Source organism: Macaca thibetana, chromosome 13, assembly GCF_024542745.1.
Source record: "Macaca thibetana thibetana isolate TM-01 chromosome 13, ASM2454274v1, whole genome shotgun sequence".
NCBI lineage: Eukaryota > Metazoa > Chordata > Mammalia > Primates > Cercopithecidae > Macaca > Macaca thibetana.
This window is the reverse complement of record NC_065590.1, coordinates 59,491,979-59,511,302: the sequence shown is the minus strand read 5'-3', so window position 1 is coordinate 59,511,302 and position 19,324 is coordinate 59,491,979. Positions and strand designations below refer to the sequence as shown.

At 46.4% G+C, this 19,324-nt stretch overlaps 1 protein-coding gene across 25 annotated transcripts in view; it reads right to left on the bottom strand.

Moving 5' to 3' along the window:
* Positions 1-19,324, bottom strand: part of CALM2 (calmodulin 2) — a 1,210,617-nt gene that overhangs the window by 454,892 nt on the left and 736,401 nt on the right. The window contains exon 1 of one of the 25 annotated variants that reach the window (XM_050754931.1): positions 10,449-10,453. The exons of 23 other annotated variants lie outside the window; for them this stretch is intronic. The gene's annotated coding sequence lies outside the window, so the exon portion shown is untranslated. Of the gene's footprint in view, positions 1-4,272; positions 4,277-10,448; positions 10,454-19,324 lie in introns of those variants that run through there. One more of the 25 variants, XM_050754941.1, reaches the window with a different exon arrangement.

Genomic DNA, 19,324 nt, shown 5'->3' with positions numbered 1-19,324 from the left:
CTTTCTGACTGCCATCCTACAGACCGGCAAGAGCAGCCCAAGTGCCTTGGAGCTTTATGGCATCCAATTCCAAGAAGCAAGGTTAACCCTATAGCAGAGGAATAGCTTTTCTTCACCCATTGCTAGGTTCACAGCTGAGGTCCCTATAACAAAAGATAGACCAACAAGAGATCTATCAGATCAATAAGAGAAAAGATCAACAAGAGAAAAGCATAAAAGTATTTGTAAGTTTTACATGAAACTGATTACAGTTCATAAGGAAATGAAGACACAAAGAAATAGTAACACCTGTGGATTTTTAATGCTAGGTTTGATGAAGAAGTGAATGATGGTGGTGAAGTATGATTGAATTAAAAGTATGATCTAATGCGAACAAACTAAGGGAACTTAGCAAGGCCCATTTGTTTGGATCCCCTCTGTGACCCTTTGTCTTCAGAAATGAGGATGCTCCTTACCTCTCACATGAGGGTCTTCTGATCTGCTGTAGGGGAGGGTCAGAAAAATCCTTCCTAGATCAGATGGCCTGCTTCAGGGCAGAAGAGGGGAAGGTGAAAGTGATGTTCCTACTTCCACCGTTTTGCAAATGCCAAGATACCATATTTGGGGGTAGCATGCCCTGAACCCCGTCAAGCCAATCTTGCAGAGAGCCAGCTCCTTCCTCCCACACGGCATTGTGCTTCCTGACATGGGCTCGTCAATGCAGCTCTGCTTGTGTCCCTTGAATCATTTTCTTGGCTACTACTATAACTTTTTCCAGGAACACACCCACAGATGAGAAATAGCTAGACCAATGTTGTTGATGCCAAAAGCCAAGAAGTAGTGGTGGCAGGGTGAGTCTGGAGCCCAGAAGAACTTCTGTGAATCTTCCACTGGGTGTTTCTAAGATTGGTCTACTCCCCTCCCTCATGCCCCATTAGCTCATGCTGGGTTAAAGCCATAGATGCCAGGCTCATCTCCTTGCCTCTAGACTCTTATCTTTAAGCATTGCTGCACAGTATGGGCCAGATTCATTCTCTTCTGTTACGATATCCATCATCTTGCTTTCCTATTCAGGAACGATCCATGGCTGGGCACAGTGGCTCACTCCTGTAATCCTAGCACTTTGGGAAGCTGAGGCAGGTGGATCACCTGAGGTTAAGAGTTGGAAACGAGCCTCTACTAAAAATACAAAAAAAATTAGCCAGGCATGGTGGCAAGCACCTGCAATCCCAGCTACTTGGGAAGCTGAGATAGGAGAACTGCTTGAACCTGGGAGGTGGAGGTTGCAGTGAGCTGAGATTGCACCATTACACTCCAGCCTGGGCAACAGAGCAAGACTTCATCTCAAAAAAAAAAAAAAAAAAAAAAAAAAAAAGAACCATCCATGACTCCTCCAAGCCCTCAGGATGAGTTCCAAACTCTTGGCCTCATGTTCGAGAAAGCCCAACACCTGGTCCTTCCCTGTGTATCCCAAGTACTCTGCTCCAGCCAGTCCAGTTTTCTTGTGGTCCCCAGCATGCTCCTACCTCTAAGCCTTTCTCATGTATGCCCTGTCCTGTCCCTCCCCACATCCACCTGCCCAAATCTCACCTCTCCTTAAATGTCAGCGCGAATCCTATTTTTCTATTACCGACAACTATGGCTGACTTCACCATCTTCTGTTCCTTAGGGTTAATCAGAGGTTTTATTTTATAATTTGCTTTCACTTTTATTAGTTCTATTAGTTATTTATTAGTTATTAGTTCTATTTATTAGCTCCATTAGCTCCCTTTTAGTGAGGCTATCTATGCTAGACACCACATATACACGACACATATACACACACACTTGTACTTTTTTTTGCTTGGTTTGTACATGTTGGTTCCTCATAAAAGTTGTTCTAACTCAAACAGCAAAAGTCTGGACTCTCAGAAACTCTATTTGTAGATGCCAACACGGAGATTCAGAGAACCCAGGTAACTTGCTCACATCCCACAGCGAGTGAGGTTGTGGGTGGGCTTTGAGCCCATGCCCACACCCTTCCTGCTCTCGCGGCCTCCCATGGCCCTGGAGGATAGGCAGGGTAAGAGCCTTGAGCTGCAGGGGAAGAGAACTGAAGCACAGAGAGGTTGCTCCCTTCAAGGACACACAGGAGCAAATGGCAACCAAACAAGGAAAGTGGGTCTTTCCATTAAAAAAAAAAAAAAAACTATAGAAAAACACTATGTAAAATTTACTATTTTAACCTTTTTAAGTGAATAATTTGGTGGCAATAGTATAATCCCAATGCCGTACAAGCATCCTCACTATCTAATGCCAAAACATTTTCATCGCTTCGAAAGGAAACGTTGTACCCATTAAGCAGTCCCTCCCTGTTACCTCCTCCCCCAGCCCCTAATAACCATGCATTTGCCTGTGTCTCTATGGATGTGCCCATTCTGGACAGCTCAAAGAAGTGAAATCATATGATATGTGGCCTTGTGTATCTAGTTCTTTCACTGGGCCCTTCCATTTTAATGCTGCACTTGAGATAGCTTATCTGGGTTGTGTAAAATTATGTGTCAAGTGGCTGTATCAAAATGGAATGAACCTTTTCTCTTGTTGATCTCTTTTGTTATAGAGACCTCAGCTGTGATGTTGCTCAGCCTGGAATCCAGGTTTTCTGATGCCTATTGGTGAAGAAAATGCATCCCACTGCCTGCCCCAGTGCTTTAAGTTTGACCCATAGCCTTGAATTGCCTCTATTTCATGAGGTCTGTCTGTCTTCTTGCTTTTCTTCCAGACCCTACTCCAAACACACAACCCGTGACACAGAGCTGGGCACGTGTGGGCTCTCACTAGCGCTGGCTGAACTGCCTGCACCGGCAGGGCATCTGGCCTCCTTCAGCAGAGAGGGCCCAGCAGGCAGGACTCGGACTGCCTCCACTACTCCAGCTGAATTCCAGCACCTGCTCAGCCATCTCCAGGTCAGAGTATCAGCATTGGAACTTGAGTACTTCCCCCATGCCTGTTCTGCAGGACTTGGGACTTGTACTCCCTCTAAGGTTGGACCACCCTGAATTGGGGTTTTCCAGCTAGTAGAATCCCTCTACAGAAGCTTGAATTTTCCTTCTGTTCTCTCCTTTGCTCTCAACTTCTCAGCAAAAAGCATCACCTATAAATGTGAAGGCTGATTAAATCTAAGTCTGGGGCTAGTGTTGATACAGACACAGCTGGCGAGATACAGAATTAAATAAACACAAGGTCCTCTGCTGACTCAGCAGTTGGTGGACCGGGGGACAAGCCCTTAGGCATTCTAGAAAGTCCTGCCTGCCCAATGGTAATTTTCCCTTTCAGGTTTCTTACCTGGAAAGAAATTCCCAGCCACTCTTGCCAGCATGTCTATTTCACTAAGCCGGAGAACATATTTTGTTGTAAGAGATTTGAACATTACTTTCTGCTCTCAAGGGACCCCCCTCCATCAAATCCAATTTTCAGTCCCTGCCTTTACCATTAGAGAGTCTTTTTGGTGGAGCAAGGCATTACCCTCTCTGTGTTTTTTTAGTGTCGGGTAGAGGCAGTGCCAAGGGGTGGCTGGGAGGGTGGTTAGCTACCAGCTCCATTTCTTTATTTATTTTTTTTCTTTTTTTGAGAGAGAGTCTCACTCTGTTGCCCAGGCTGGAGTGCAGTGGCATGATCTCGGCTCACTGCAATCTCCGCCGCCCGGGTTCAAGCGATTCTCCTGCCTCCGCTTCCCAAGTAACTGGGATTACAGGCGCCTGCCACCGTACCTGGCTAATTTTTATAGTTTTTAATAGAGACAGGGTTTCACCATCTTGGCCAGGCTGGTCTTGAACCCCTGACCTTGTGATCCACCCGCCTCAGCCTCCCAAAGTGCTGGGATTATAGGCGTGAGTCGCTGCGCCTGGCCTCCATTTCAAAATAAAAGCACTACACTTTATAATACTAGCACTGTTTTCACCCGAATATGCCATCGTCCTCCTTCCAACAAATTGCCCTCCCTAAATCCTTTCTAGATAGACATTCCATAGCCACACCACCCCTCTGTATGAATGAATTGATCAGGCCTTTCCCTTTGTGGGAGGCACAGCTTGCAGGCCCATTCTACTTGCTGAGTCTCTGCATCTCAAATTCTGGGCATGAATATGAGGTAAATTTTTCATCTCTGTCCTACATGCCTCTGTGCACATGCAACATGCAGGCTGTTCACCCCTTCCAGGCAGCTTTCAAACTTTGCTTCACTGTGGTCAGCAGTGGGTGTACATGTGTGTGCATGTACAGATCCCAAGTACAGTATTGGCTTGGGGTCTCACACCCCCTGGCCTGTTCCTTAGGCTTTCATAGTCCTACATAAGTGACTGATTTCCTCTCTCTTTTTTTTTTTTTCGGGGTCTTGCTCTATTACGCAGGCTGGAGTGCACTGGAACCCTTATAGCTCACTGCAGCCTTGAATTCCTGGGCTCAAGCTCCTCCTGCCTCAGCTTCCTGAGTAGTTGGGACTACAGGTGCCTGGCACCAAGCCCACCTTGTATTTCCCCTCTTGCCACCTTACCCTGAATGTGATCTGAGATTCAACAGTTTCTTTCCTGGCCATTTTATTGTTTCAAATTGTTAGGCTGTTATAAATGATGCTACAATGATCATCTTTGTGCCTTCCGTCTGTCATTGAAGTAACCTCAATGGGAGCTATACAGACAATGAAGGATGTTCAGAATCCAATTGGATTTAAATATATTCAAGAGGTGTGGCCCCGCCAGATTGGAAAAGCATGAAAAGAATTCAGAATAGTATTAAGCAGTCAACAGAGGACTTCTAATGTAGAGGGGAAGGATCTGGGTTGCTGGTGAGGGGCTGGTTTTGTAAACTCAAATCAGGCTTGATAATTGGGGAAGATGAAGAAAGTAAAGAAGATATAACCCAGAGCACAGGCTCTGAGACCACCCCATTTGGAGGGTTTGAACTGGGAATCACAAAGTTTAGGCACAACATAATCAGGTTCAAGTTATTTGTTGTTGTCATGAGAAAAACCTCCCTAGGGGTCTATAGCTCCAGATCTCATGACCCAGCCAAAAATACGGTCTATGAGCAACCCAGCCTAACAAGAGGGTCATCCAATTTGCTTGGAATGTTAATCCCAATTTCTTGGAATGGTAAAAATATATATTTTTTCTTAGTGAGTTAGTCTTTAACCCAGGGGAAGTTTACAATTAATTTTGGATATAGGCCAGGCTTGGTGGCTCACGCCTGGAATCCCAGCCCTTTGAGAGGCCAAGACAGGGTGATCACTTGAGGCCAGGAGTTCAAGACCAGCCTAGCCAACATGGTAAAACCCCTGTCTCGACTGAAAATACAAAAATTAGCTGGGCATGGCGGCATGTTCCTGTAATCCCAGCTACTCGGGAGGCTGAGGCAGAAGAATTGCCTGAACCCAGGAGGTGGAGGTTGCAGTGAGCTGAGATTGAGCCACTGCACTCCAGCCTGGGTGACAGAGCAAGACTCCATCTCAAAACAAAACAAAACAAAAAAAGAATTAATTATGGATATAAAAATGCAAATCAAAATCACTATATTACCAGTTTTTTAAAAATTTAGAAATAATCCATGTATATTTGGTGTTTTTAAAGTGCTTGTTGAGAGTAATTAATAGATTCGCCTCATGAGATAGTCTTTTCCTACCCCTCCCCTACAGTGCTTAAAACAATAACAGCATTAATTTTGCTCTCTTTATGTAGCAAAATTGAGGCCTGCCCCATTTCAAGGGGAGGAGAAATAAAGCCCCACTTCTTCATGGGAGGCTGGAAATATTGTAGTGGTCCTCCAGGGCCATCGGATTCCCCTGACCGTCACTTTGAGGCCCTTTAGGTTTTCATTAACCCCTTCATCAAGGTGCTTCCAGCCTCCATCTGCCACCCAGTCCCAAGCTGCATTGTTTGGGTTTCATTATGGTAGTGTCCCACTTCCAGGTATCTAAGTCTACGTCAAGCATTAATTGCTGAGCAATAAACCATCCCCAAACATAGTAGCTCAAAACAACTAATTTTTCTCACGGGTCTTCAATTTGTGGGGAGCTTGGTGGGGATAGGTCATTTCTGCCCCACACCATACCAGCTGGAGCAGCTTGAAGGCTGGGGCCTGGGTCCTCCGGAGGCACAATCACTCACAGGTCTGGCAGCTGGTCCTGGCTGTGGGTTGGGACCTTAGCTGGGGCCCTTAGCCAGCAAATCTATACATACCTTCCCCACGTGGCCTGGGCTTCCTCACACCATCGTGTCTGGGTTCCAAGGGCATGCGTCCTGAGAGAGGCAGGTATAAGCAATATCTCCTGTTCTCACCATGGTGGCTGGGTTCCAAGGCCATGCATTCTGAGAGAGGCAGGTATAAGCAGTATCTCCTGTTATGGCCTAGATTCATGAACTACATAGCATTGCTTCCACCACATTCTGCACAGAAGTAGTCACGAAGTCCCACCCAATTTCAAAAGGAGGGAAAATAGACTCTTCCTCTTGGTTGGGGAGCAACAATGTTCCAGAAGAACATGTGGGACCAAGATGTGGCCATTTTGAGAAATTGTAATATGTCACACTTTTGTACTGGTCTGTCATTGGCTATGACCTACCCTGGGGTGGAGGGTGGTAGGGGGTAAATAAAACTCCCAGGTGCTTTCACCTGAGAAAACGATCTCCAGTAACTGAAAGGTTTTCTTCTTAAGACAGTCACTGGTGGCTGGGCGTGGTGACTCACGCCTGTAATCCCAGCACTTTGGGGGGCCAAGGTGGCAGATCACAAGTTCAGATCACGAGGTCAGGAGATCAAGACCATGCTGGCTAACAGGGTGAAACCCAGTCTCTACTAAAAATGGAAAAAATTAGCCAGGCGTGGTGGCAGGTGCCTGTAGTCCCAGCTACTCAGGAAGCTGAGGCAAGAAAATTGCTTGAACCAGGAGGCAGAGGTTGCAGTGAGCCGAGATTGCACCACTGCACTCAGCCTGGGCTACAGAGCGAGACTCCATCTCAAAAAAAAAAAAGATAGTCACTGGTATGGGGTGTTCATAGTAAAGGCACATAGAAGTTGAAGAAGAGATGCTCAGAAATACTCAAGGGTAGGTTTAGGGCTTATGGGAAGCATCAGCAGTGTCTGTTACAGGATAGTAAAACAAAATATTAGGCCCAGCATGGTGGCTTATGCCTGTAATCTCGGCACTTTGGGAGGCCAAGGAAGGCAGATCACTTGAGGTCAGGAGTTCCAGACCAGCCTGGCCAACATGGTGAAACCCTGTCTCTACGAAAATTACAAAAATTAGCCAGGCATGGTAGTGGGCACCTGTAGTTCCAGCTACCGGAGGCTGAGGCAGGAGAATAGCTTGAACCCAGGAGGCGGCGGTTGCAGTGAGCCGAGATCCCACCACTGCACTCCAGCCTGGGAGACAGAGTGAGACTCCATCTAAAAAAAAAAAAAAAAAAAAAAAAACTGGTGGTTCAGAAGTCAGGCCCAGGTGTAGTGGTTCACACCTGTAATTCCAGCTCTTTTGGAGGCAGAGGTAGGAGATCACTTGAGGCCAGGAGTTCAAGACCTTGCTATGGGCAACATAACAAGACCCAGTCTCTATGAAAAAGTTTTAAAAATTAGCCAGGTGGTATGTGCCTGTGGCACAAACAGGCTAAGATGAGAGAATTGCTTGATCTCAGGAGTCTGAGGCTGCAGTGAACTATGATCATACCACTGTACTCCAGCCTGGATGACAGAGTGAGAGCTCGATTCTAAAAAAAAAAAAAAAAAAAGAAGTCAAGGTGAATTATATCCCTTCATGTGATCACAGAAGGCAGAGAAGAGGGAACCTGACATCTCAGTCTTTTAGGAAACATTAAGTGACAGAAAATGTGAACCCAAGATCAGCTTGGTGCCCTGTTGTAACTGAGAGTTGGCCTGACCCAGTGTGTCCATCTCTCAAATATTTCTGGTCTCTTCCCACTGAGGGGATGGACCAGTGGCTCTCCACTAAATCATGCCATCATTTAGCCATGACTTGTTTGGATCCAACATAGAGTGTAAATCAATCATTTTGTTTTTACACATGGTCCCATATGCACGCAAAATAAGGAAGTCTTTATCCACTGAACATATTGTTTAAATAACAGCTACCAAAATACATTTAAAGATCTTTATTGGGATACTAAGACTGTAGCATTTTGGGTATGGTGAACTAGCTTCTCTTGAGAAAACAATAGGCAAGATCTTTTTTCTAAGGGTGAGTGGGTGGAAGGGTAGAAGGTGGGCATGAAGTAGCTAAAGAGCACATGCCCCAGCTGTTCAAGCCAGGGTGTTTAATATATTAGGTAAGACGGTGCCATGGAATAGAATTTTCCACTATAAAAATTTTCACTCTATACCAAACCTAGAAATTTTTCTCTTACTGCCAAAACCTCACAGGCCCTAAACCCCTCCACCATCACAGTGTGGCTTTGAGGAAGGAAGCGAGGCCTCACAGAGAGCAGGGAAGGAGTGGAAGCCATTTCTAGACACAGAAGACATCCTTTATTCTGAAAACTGGTCTCCTAAGGAGTCTGCCACCTCCAGTTCTGACATCACAGGGAGATAAGCCTGCCAAGCTGCCTCAGTTTCCTCCATGCAATGGTGACGTGACTGGTCTGAAGAGACACTTACAGGGAAAGGAACACTCAGGGGTCACTGGTGCTTGGCTGTTTAATAGGCGATCCACACCTCCCAGCCCCTTCCAGGAGGACTGGATGGGCCATGGCACTCACATGATCTTACAGAAACATCCAGTGGGAGTTTCTAGAGATGGTCAGGCTCCAGCCTCTCTAAGGGCCCAGGCCTGTGGCTGTGACCTCCATGGCTAGATGCTGCCTATTTCTCTTCTAGATCAAGGTTCTCTTCTCCTGGTCCATCTCAGAGTCTTTAATGGAGAACTTTTAATATACAAAGTACCTTCTTTGAGGAAATTACTCATGTAATTCCTGGCCTCTGTCTCCTTGGAAAAATAATGAATGGTCCCAAACCATAAGAGAAAGCCGTTGTGCAACCTCAACACGCATGTCTGAGTAGCACCTAAGGAGAAGGACCACCAACGCCGGAGAAATACAGCAGACTTTCCATTGGATCTCAGGGTCATACTTGCCCAGCTGCTCTCTCTTTTTTCTTCTCTGGTGGAGGCCATGGGACCCTTCAGTTGGGCTCTGGGCTTTGTCGCTACAGCTGTCTCCTTGAGCAATGGAAAATAAACCAGATTTGGAAATGCAAGACCTGGGGACAAGCCCCAACTCCTCTCTTACTAGCTATGTAACTGAGGCAAATCCCTTAGCCTCTCTAAGCCTGGCTACCTATCCTCACAGGCTGGAGGTGGACCAAATGAGATAGCATGAGAAAGAGCCTGCTGAGTTCTAAAACTCTCTGTCTGGGCTGGGTGTGGTGGTTCACAGCTGTAATCCCAGCACTTTGGGAGGTCAAGGTAGATGGATAGCTTGAGGCCAGGAGTTTGAGACCAGACTGGCCAACATGGCAAAACCCCATTTCTACTAAAAATACAAAAATTAGCCGGGCATGGTGACACACGCCTGTGATCCCAGCTACTTGGGAGGCTGAGGCGTGAGAGTCGCTTGAACCCAAAAGAAGGAGGTTCCTCCTGGACGAAACAAAACTTTCTGTCCATATATAGAAAATCATAAGTGGCACTGGCTCAGCACAGGGCTTCAGGTTCCTCAATTTGGAACATTGAACAGATCAGGTTCTGAGTCCTCTGCAGGATCTTAAAGACAGAATTGACTATTCTCAGTTGATCCCTGGGCTTCCCTGGGGACAGGCTTTATAGCCTCACCCTCTTAATGCATCCATCAAGCCTCTCAGGCACACAGTATCTCTGAGCAGTGCTATTGAGGGTGGACTGTCTGTGGGTATGGGAATTCCATCTGGGTGGGTCTGATGGATCCCTCCTGTAACTGGCCACTAACACAGAATATAGAGAGCTGGCTTATGGAATTAATGGAGACCTCATAGAAAAGTGAAAATTGGGATGAAACACCAACATAGCACTGGGTGCTGAGACATGATCAGAGAACTCCAATTTGTGACTGATTTGAGCTGGGCCCTCTCCCTCTTCAGCTGCCCAGAGCTCCCACCTACCAGAACCCACTCTCAGGAAAGGCCTGCTGTCAGTCAGTAACTTCATCTCTGATGTCAGTAGAAGTCACTTGACCCTTCTCCTGTGGGTGTCTGCACTCTCAATGCAGAATGGAAGGCGTTGTTCCCAAGTTGAAGACCATCGGCCCTCAACTAGCATGTTAGGGATAATGTTTTGGGGCAGGCGGATTACACTGGTGTCCTTAAAATTCTTCCCTTTCTCTGTCTGAGTCAGGCTGAACTTGGAGAACCCTGAGATCTGGGCTGTGAAACGTCTCAGAGATTACTTTCCACTTTCAGATGAAAGAAACAAATACAGAGAAGTGTCACCTCCTCCACCCCTGTAGAAATGGGAGCCCCCCAGCCCCCCAAGGGTCATCTGACAGCTGTAAACACCAGCAGCTGAAACCCAGGTGGTGCGCTCAGCTTTCTGTTGAAAGGGGCACTTTAGAATGAGGCCTTCTCAAGGTCAAAGGCCTTGAGTCCAGACTGGGAGAGAGCCTGATGTGCAGTGTAATTTCAGGGGCTAGGAAGGAAGCCTCCTCTCCCTACCACCCAACTTAAAAATATATATAGCTCTAATCTGATCCTTGGGCTGTGTTTAAAATGCAAATTCCCCTGGGAGGGTCACAGTACTTTGAGTTTCTGGTGATTTACCTTGCAATGTGAATGAGTCCCAGACCTATTCTTGGAAATTTTTATTGGAATAACCAGGTGAGCTCTGAAGGATATTGAAGGACAAAGCTAGCTATGGTAATGGAGTGCTGCTGGGGGCCAGGCAGGATTAGACACAAAGGTATATTTTCTCACGTTGGTCTCACAATAACTATGTATAGTTGGGGTTATCCTCATTGTATAAATGAGGAAACTGAGGCACAGACAAGCAAATTATCTAAGATCAGTCAGCCGGGAGTAGACACAGCTGGGACTGGAAGCCAGGTCTGCTTGGCCCCAAAGCAGTGAGGATCTCATGGCCCTACACTCCTCCAAGGCAGAGGAGAGGAAGGTGCTGATAGTATCAGAAGGGAAGAATGGGATCCAGACAGCAGATGAAACATCATCAGACTCTGAGCCTCCTAATGCACAGCTCCAGGGCTTCAAGGAGAGGCTGTTCCAAACCACCCTCAAGGCCACCATGTGCCCTGTACAGTGGGTGGTGCTCTGAGTCTAGAAAGGAGAAAACCTAGGTAGTGGTTCTCAATATTGGGTTTTGTCAGGGAGCTTGTTGAAACACACATTGCTGGGCCCCAGCCCCAGAATTTCTGACTCAGTAGGTCCAAAGGGAAGGGTCAAATTTATAACTTCACAATTTCCCAGGTGATGCTAACCCTGCCGATCAGGGGACCACACTTTGCAAACCACTTGAGTTAGTGCCCATCTCAAGGAGTTTCTCTCTGTTGAGGTCAGCATATGTACCTGTAACCAGCAGAGAGGTTTAGTAGATGGGAGTGGGGGAAGCTGCTGTAATAAAGAGACCCTACAATAAATCAGTGGCTTAAAGAAGACCAAAGTTTCTCCCTTAGGTGACAGTCTGCAGTGGATGTTGCGGTGCACCACCCAGACCCTTTCTTCATCCATTTCCCCAGCTGCTGGGCACATTGGTTGTTGAGGGCTCTTAGCTTAGTCCCTCTCTGGGAATTGCCCTTGGATAAAGGGGACTGCCTCACCAAGTTGTGCCCCTTTTGGGAGCAGCCTTCATCCAAAAAGGACTAGTAGGTATGGCGTAAAAATTTTCCATCCCCTTGCCTCAGCCTAGGACACCTTGGAAGCACCATCCCAGATCTAGAACTCCCCACTGGATCAGTGCAGGGCTCTTGCCCAACTTCACTGTGGTTCAGTTTCTCCTGCCCTGCCACTTACAGGTGTGGCTCCTGAGAGCTTTACCCAACAAACCTCTTGGGGAGTCTGTTCCAAGTCAACTGATCTAAGATACAGTCAAGGTAAGCGTTACTGGTTGGCAGGTAACTTTGCTGCCCTTAGTCATTGAGGGACCCAAGTTTTCTTCCATCTTGTTCTTTATTATCCCTTCAACTTTGTCCCAGGTTGAAGCCAGGTTGCAGGCCCCTCTGTGCTCCAGTTTGTGGGAAATTGAAAGAGAATGTAGAGGAAACACACTGTGCCTTAAGACATTGGCCTGGAAGTGGCACACATCGCTTCTACCACTTCACTGTTTCTTAAAACATAGTTACAGGGCTCCACACAAGGAGGCTAGGAAACACCCAGCAGCTGGGCAGCCTCGTAGGCCACACCTGCTGCTTTGGAAGAAGGGTAAAAGAGAGGGTGGTGGGTGGCCAGGAGTCTCCATGGCAACCTCCGAATATGAACTTGTGTAGCCCTGACTCTGTTCCGCAGTGCTCGTTAGATGGGGCCGCAGATGTGAGCCATTTACTGGGCACAAAGACCCCTACAGCATTGTCATTCATGTGGAGCTACTTAGGCATCACTCACTAGGGACTGTCCATAAAAAGCAGCACTGCAGTTTTTGCACAATACTCTTGTGCTGGCCATAACTTGTCATTTCTCCTCTATTCAAGACAGCTTAGCTGGACATAAGTGAGATAAAGTAACATGACAGAGATAACCTTCAACGGACTCAGTCAAAGAAAATGATTCCCAAGTTTCAATTTTTTATTATTAGTCACAAATTACTTGTAAAAGTCTTCCATGTGATCAAGGCACGTGGTTGCCTGATTTTGCCTGTGCCCTCCCCACTTGAGAGCGGGGCAAGTAGTGTGGGTTTGACAGTGCTGAGGGGGAGGGCTGGCTTATTGCACCTGGATAGGGCAGATAACACTTGGCTGTCCCGGAAGTCTTGCCAAAGGCCCAGGCACAGGGTCACATCATACTGACCCTACCATCCCCCTGGCTTAGAGTTCACGATCCCTCTTTGTCGTAACTTTGTTGCAAACACCCTCAACTTGTTTGCTTCCCTCCCACTCTGACAAGCCCTTGTCTCCTCCATTCTGTGCCTGAGAGGCCCAACATTGCTAGAGAGAATCTTATATTTGGGCCAATTCACTTAATGTTTATTACCCTAAGCCTCAAATGTGCAGGCAACACCATGGGGCAGTTTTTGCCTTGCATGCCTCCTGAGGAAATTCCCTTTCCTGCACAGCTTCCCACCCAGCCCCCACATCCACTTTCCCTCTCCATTCCAGCCCCTTGCAGGTGCCTTGTTTTTCGTGGAGCAAATAGAAACCATTAGAGGAGACTCCTTCTCCAATCTCTCACCAATACCACCAGTGCCCACTGCACCTCACCCCAGTCTCTATTTTCTATCTAAGGCCAACCCCTCTTGGTCTATAAATCTTATCGCCAAGTCCTGAGTTTACATTGGCAGCCCTGCTGGCAGACTCAATTCTGAGCTGTCTGCTCAGCATCTGCACTGGGTGTCCAATGGCAGAGGGAAAGCAAGGGCTGTGCTGGGGAGCCGAGTGATGGGGAGAAGCCGTGGGAGGCCACCTCCACCAAGAGGGAGTGACCCACTGCCTCCCAAACACCTCTGATGGGAGGGTTAGGCAAAGCCTCCCTCACTTCTACTCCCAACAGGCCACATTCTTTGGCCTTGGAGCCGATGGCCTCCCTGGAGGTGACTTCAAGACTGGCTCTCTTCCTGAGCGGGTGCGAGAGTTGGGGCTAGGCTTCAGTGCTTGTCCTTCTCTATCTCAGTGGGTGCCAAATTGCCTGAGGCCCAAGCTGTGCCAGGGAAAATTTGCTGACAGGCCTGTGTCCCGGTGCTGCTTCTGGGGAAGGGAAGGGAAGCACCAGCTGGGTGAGGAGGGAGTGCTCTTGCAGAGGAGCCCCTCCCTCCTGCCCTGCCTGGGGGCTCCAGGAGCTCCAGGTTCCAGAGGCACCTCATTAAGAAGCTGCCTAGTGCCAGGTGAGGGGCAGTCCCTTTACTCACCCTGCTCCTGGCCTGTCCTCTCTCCGACTCCGGACACTGTCCAACCGGTTTGTTCGTTGGCCAGCATCTGGGAGCCAATTCAGGCTCTGACGTTTGTTTTGTTAAGGACTTTAAAATGTATTAAGAAATGCGCGAAGAGCTTTGTCATCACTTTTCCATTTCTAACATACCTGAACAATTGGATCAGGAAGTCTCCGCCTGCCTCTTTTCCTGGCAGACCACCAGAGCTAGCTCAAGTCCCAAAATGGGGCAAGAAGGTAGGGCTGTGTCCCCTTCAAGCCATTCCTCTGGCCAAATAGCCTGGGCTGTAGCAATCTGAGCCAGGAGGGGTGTTCATGGAGGAGTGGCTTCCCTCTGTTCTCTCTGTTTCTTCACTGAATGTTTTATAGGGAAGACTTTGGGATCCCAGTGCCCTGAGTGCCCTACGTAGCATAATAAAGACTAGAGTCATGAGGATGGACCGAGTAGGGAGAGCGAGGTGCCCATCCGCATGGGTCTCCCTGGGCCAGTTTCCATCCCCCACCTCTGATGCATCCTCAGACAGGCTGGAGGGCACAGACAAGAGGTGGGCCCAGGTTCTCTTAGGAGTTCTCCTTGTGGCTGTGGAGAGAATGTCTGATGTTTCTCTCATCTTAGCCCAGGCATGAAGAGAGAATGCTTGCCTCAAAATGAGTTCGGAGGCTTTTATGGATTCAGTTGTATCTCCCTCCAAAAAGGTATGTTGAAGTCCTAACCCCTGGTACCTCAGAATGTGACCTCACTTGGAAATAGCATTGTCGTGGATGTAATTAGTTAAGATGAGATCACACTGGAGTAGGAACGGTCCCTAATTTAATGTGAGTGGTGTCTATTTTTTTTTTTTTTTGGCATGGTCTCACCCTGTCACCCAGGCTGGAGTGTAGTAGTGTGGTCATAGCTCACTGCAGCCTTGAATTCCTAGGCTCAAGGGATCCTCCCATCTCAGCCTCCTGAGTAGCTGAGACTGTTGTGACATACCATGACGACTGGCTAATTTTTAAAAATTTTTTTAGAGATGGGGTCTTGCTATGTTGTCCAGGCTGGTCTCAAATTCCTGGCTCAAGCAGTCCTCCACCTTGGCCTCCCAAAATGCTGGGATTACAGATGTGAGCTACTGTGCCCAGCCTAATGTGACTGGTATTTTTAAAAGAAGAGGTCAGGCTGGGCATGATGGCTCATGGCTGTAATCCCAGCACTTTGGGAGGCCGAGGTGGGTGGATCACCTGAGGTCAGGAGTTTTGAGACCAGCCTGGCCACCATGGAGAAACCCCATCTCTACTAAAAATGTAAAAATTACCCAGGCATGGTGGTGCATGCCTGTAATCCCAGCTACTCAGGAGGTTGAGGCAGGAGAATCGCTTGAACCTGGGGGGTGGAGGTTGCAGTAAGCCAAGATCGTGCCATTGCACTCCAGCCTGGGCAACAGAGCGAGACTCTGTCTCAAAAAATAAATAAATAAATAAATAATAGAACAAAATAAAAGAAGAGGTCAGAGTCATGCAGGCTAAAGACAGCCATTTGACAGTGGAGGCAGAGATGGCAGCAACACATCTCTCTATAAGCCAAGGAATGCCAAAGGCACCAGAAGCCAGAGAGGCAGGGAAGGATTCTCCCCTACAGGTTTCTGAGGGAGCATGGCGCTGTCAACATCGTGACTTCAGATTTCTAGCCTCCAGGACTGGGAGATGATATATTTTTGTTGTTCCAAGCCACCCCGTTGTGGTGCTTTGTTACCGCAGCCCTAGAAAACTAATACAGAGGTGAAAGCAGCTTCACTCCACAGCACCCATTTAAACAGGATTGATGTTGTCTGTGCACAGTCAGTTGATGGTCCAACACATCATCAGTCACTCCAGTCCTGAAAGGCCCTCGATGGAACCTAGTCACCATCAGGACAAGGGGGGACCTGTGTGTTGAGCCCCACTGGGATCTTGGGCAGAGATCAGGCCTCTGGGGTCAGGGCGGTTAATAGACCTGAACCCTAATCCAGGCTTTCAATATGCCTTCTGCAAAGCCACATTAGGGGCCACCCCTGGGAAATCTATAAGATGCACTGTTTCACTCACAGTTGATGTGCTTCAGATTAATATCTCAGCAAAACAGCAGGTTATCAGTAAAGGTCACAAACCTTTAAATAAAAGGTTCACAGACCTTCAGAGTTGACTAGAGTCTCTGACTCTATGAATGTTACATCTGTGAATGCTGAGGCTATGGCAATGAATGAGGTATCCCGATACATGCCGGCACGTCTTCATCCTACCCTAAATGCCCTGGTTGGTCCTGGATGTACAGACCTGTCCTTTTCCATGCGTCATGCTTGGGGGCTCTACCGCACAGCTCTCATGCACACCACCAACCCCGTGAAAACGCAACTGTCCCAAAACCACATCTGGCTAATCTGAGAAACAAATTCAAGTCCTCAGTAATAGTAATACGCCCCACTTGTTCACCTCCCGTACCCTGCTCCAGGCAACATTCCATTTTATCCTTACAATAACTCTGTGAAGTGGCCTGTTATCTCCTTGTTACAGATGAAAACACAGCAGCTCAGAGAGGTTGAGGAATTGACCCAAGGTCACACAGCTGGTGATGAGGAGAGCTGGAACGAGCCCCAGTCCATTTGACTGCAAAGCTGCAGCTGTCTCCACTCTGTCCTGATGGGAGAGTCACTCTGCCCTCCTCCCAAGAGAGCTGCCTACTTCCCGACAGAAGCCTTTTACAAAATCATAATCCTTGAGAATTTTAGGCAGTGTGACGTGCCATGGTTGGAAACTGTCGGAGAGGCGAGTCCTTCTGGGGCAGTATTTATACCTATGAATTCAGGAAAGTCTCAGTGCTCAGTTCTGGGTCTATTTTTAGCTCCTCACCATCTTGCCAGTGGCCCAGGAGTGGCCTGAAACTCCGTTGGCCTCCTAGGGCAGCACTGCTGAGCCGACTGGGCTCCATCTATTGAAATGCTCATGGCATTTGAGATGAGGTGCTTTTCTTAATTAATTCTAACCTGTCAGTTTTCATTTTTTTCCTTTGAAGCCCAAATAACAACATGTCACCCTTCTTAACAAAAAGCCAGCATTGGCGTTGACTTTTCTTTTTGGGCTAGACTCATGGAAGGTGCCAGAATCAGGAAACTGGAGCTTGTTTTTGTGTGTATAGGGGAAAAAATTCTTGGAGTTACATAAATCATGCAGGATCTATTCCATGGAAAGTAATGCAGCTATTACAATGCCAACGTATTTATTAACATGAAAAGGTGTTTATAATATATTGTGGAGTAACAAAAACTGTGTGTAGTATAATCCATTTTGTATTTCTTTTATCTACTTATTTTTTTTTAATCCTAACTTTTCTTCCAAATTAAACATGTATATCAGCTCTTCAAGTGGGAGAAATTTTTTAAAAAAGGAAAGGAAAAGAAAACAAATACATACATGTTTAAATTTATAAATAAATTTAAATACTACAGCAAATTTAGTGTTAAGTGTGGAGCTGTAACAGCAAACCCTGGCCCTGAATTTCAGTGGATACTGGTCTCTCAGTCAGTTCCAATAAACTTAACATTTGAATTAATTTCTGTGCAGACCCATATTCTATTTATTTAAACCTTTTTTTTTTTTTTTCCCTGAGACAGAGTCTTGCTCTGTCACCCAGGCTGAGTGCAGTGGCTCAATCTTGGCTCACTGCAACCTCTGTCTCCTGGGTTCAAACGATTCTCCTGCCTCAGCCTCCCAAGTAACTGGGATTACAAGTGCCTGCCACCACACCCAGCTAATTTTCTGTATTTTTAGTAGAGATGGGGTTTCGCCATGTTGGCCTGGCTGGTCTCGAATTCTGATCTGCCCTCCTCAGCCTCCCAAAGTGCTGGGAGACAAGAGCCACTGCTCCTGGACTCATTTAAACATTTTAAAATTTTATTTTATTTTTATTGACATGTAATAATTGTACATATTTATGGGGTACAATGTGATGTTCTAATACATGTATACATTGTGTAAAATTCAAATCAGGGTAATTAGCATATCCTTTTCTTCATACATTTATCATTTCTTTGTGGTACGAACATTTGAAATCCTTTCTTCTAGCTATTTTGAAATATACAATACAATATTGTTAACCATAGTCACCCTACTGTGCAATAGAACGCCAGAACTTATTTCTTCTATTTAATTAGTTGTTTAAATTTTTAAATTTTTAATTTTTGTGGGTATATAATAGGTGTATATATTTATGGGGTACATAAGATATTTTGATACAGACATGCAATGCATTATAATCGTATCATAGGAAATGGGGTATCCATCAACTCAAGCATTTATGCTTTGTGTTACATACAATCCGATTATACTCTTTTAGTTATTTCTAAATGTACAATTAAATTATTATTGACTATAGTCACACTGTTTTCCTATCAATTACTAGGTCTTATTCATTCTATTTTTTTCTGTACCCGTTAATCATCCCGGTCTATCCCCTATACCCCCTCCACTAGCCTTCCCAGCCTCTAGTAACCGTCCTTCCCTTCTCTATATCAGTGAGTGCAATTGTTTTGATTTTTAGATCCCACAAATGAGTGAGAACATGCAATGCTTTTTTTTTTCCCTGTACTTGGCTTATTTCACTTACCATAATGATCTCTAGTTCCATGCATGTTGTTGCAAACGACAGGATTAATTCTTTTTTATGACTGAATAGTACTCTATTGTGTATATGTAGCACATTTTCTTTATCTATTCATCTATTGATGGACACCAAGGGTGCTTCCAAATCTTGGCTCTTGTGAACAGTGCAGCAACAAATATGGGACAGCAGGTATCTCTGTGATATACTGATTTCCTTTTTATTGGGTATATACCCAGCAGTGGGATTGCTGGATTGTAGGGTAGCTCTATTTTTAGTTTTTGGGAGAACCTCCAAACTGTTCTCCATAGTGGTTGTACTAATTTGCATTTCCACCAACAGTGCATGAGGGTTCCCTTTTCTGCACATCCTCTCCAGCATGTATTACTGCCTGTCTTTGGATGAAAGCCATTTTAACTGGGGTGAGATGATATCTCATTGTAGTTTTTTCCATTTTGTTTTGAGACAGAGTCTCACTCTGTTGCCCAGGCTAGAGTGCAGTGACACAATCTCAGCTCACTGCAACCTCCACCTCCTGGGTTCAATAATTCTCCTGCCTCAACCTCCTGAGTAGCTGGGATTACAGGTGCACCACCATGCCCAGCTAATTTTTGTATTTTTAGTAGAGACAGGGTTTCGCCATGTTGGTCAGGCTGGTCTTAAACTCCTGACCTCAAGTGATCCGTCTGTCTCAGC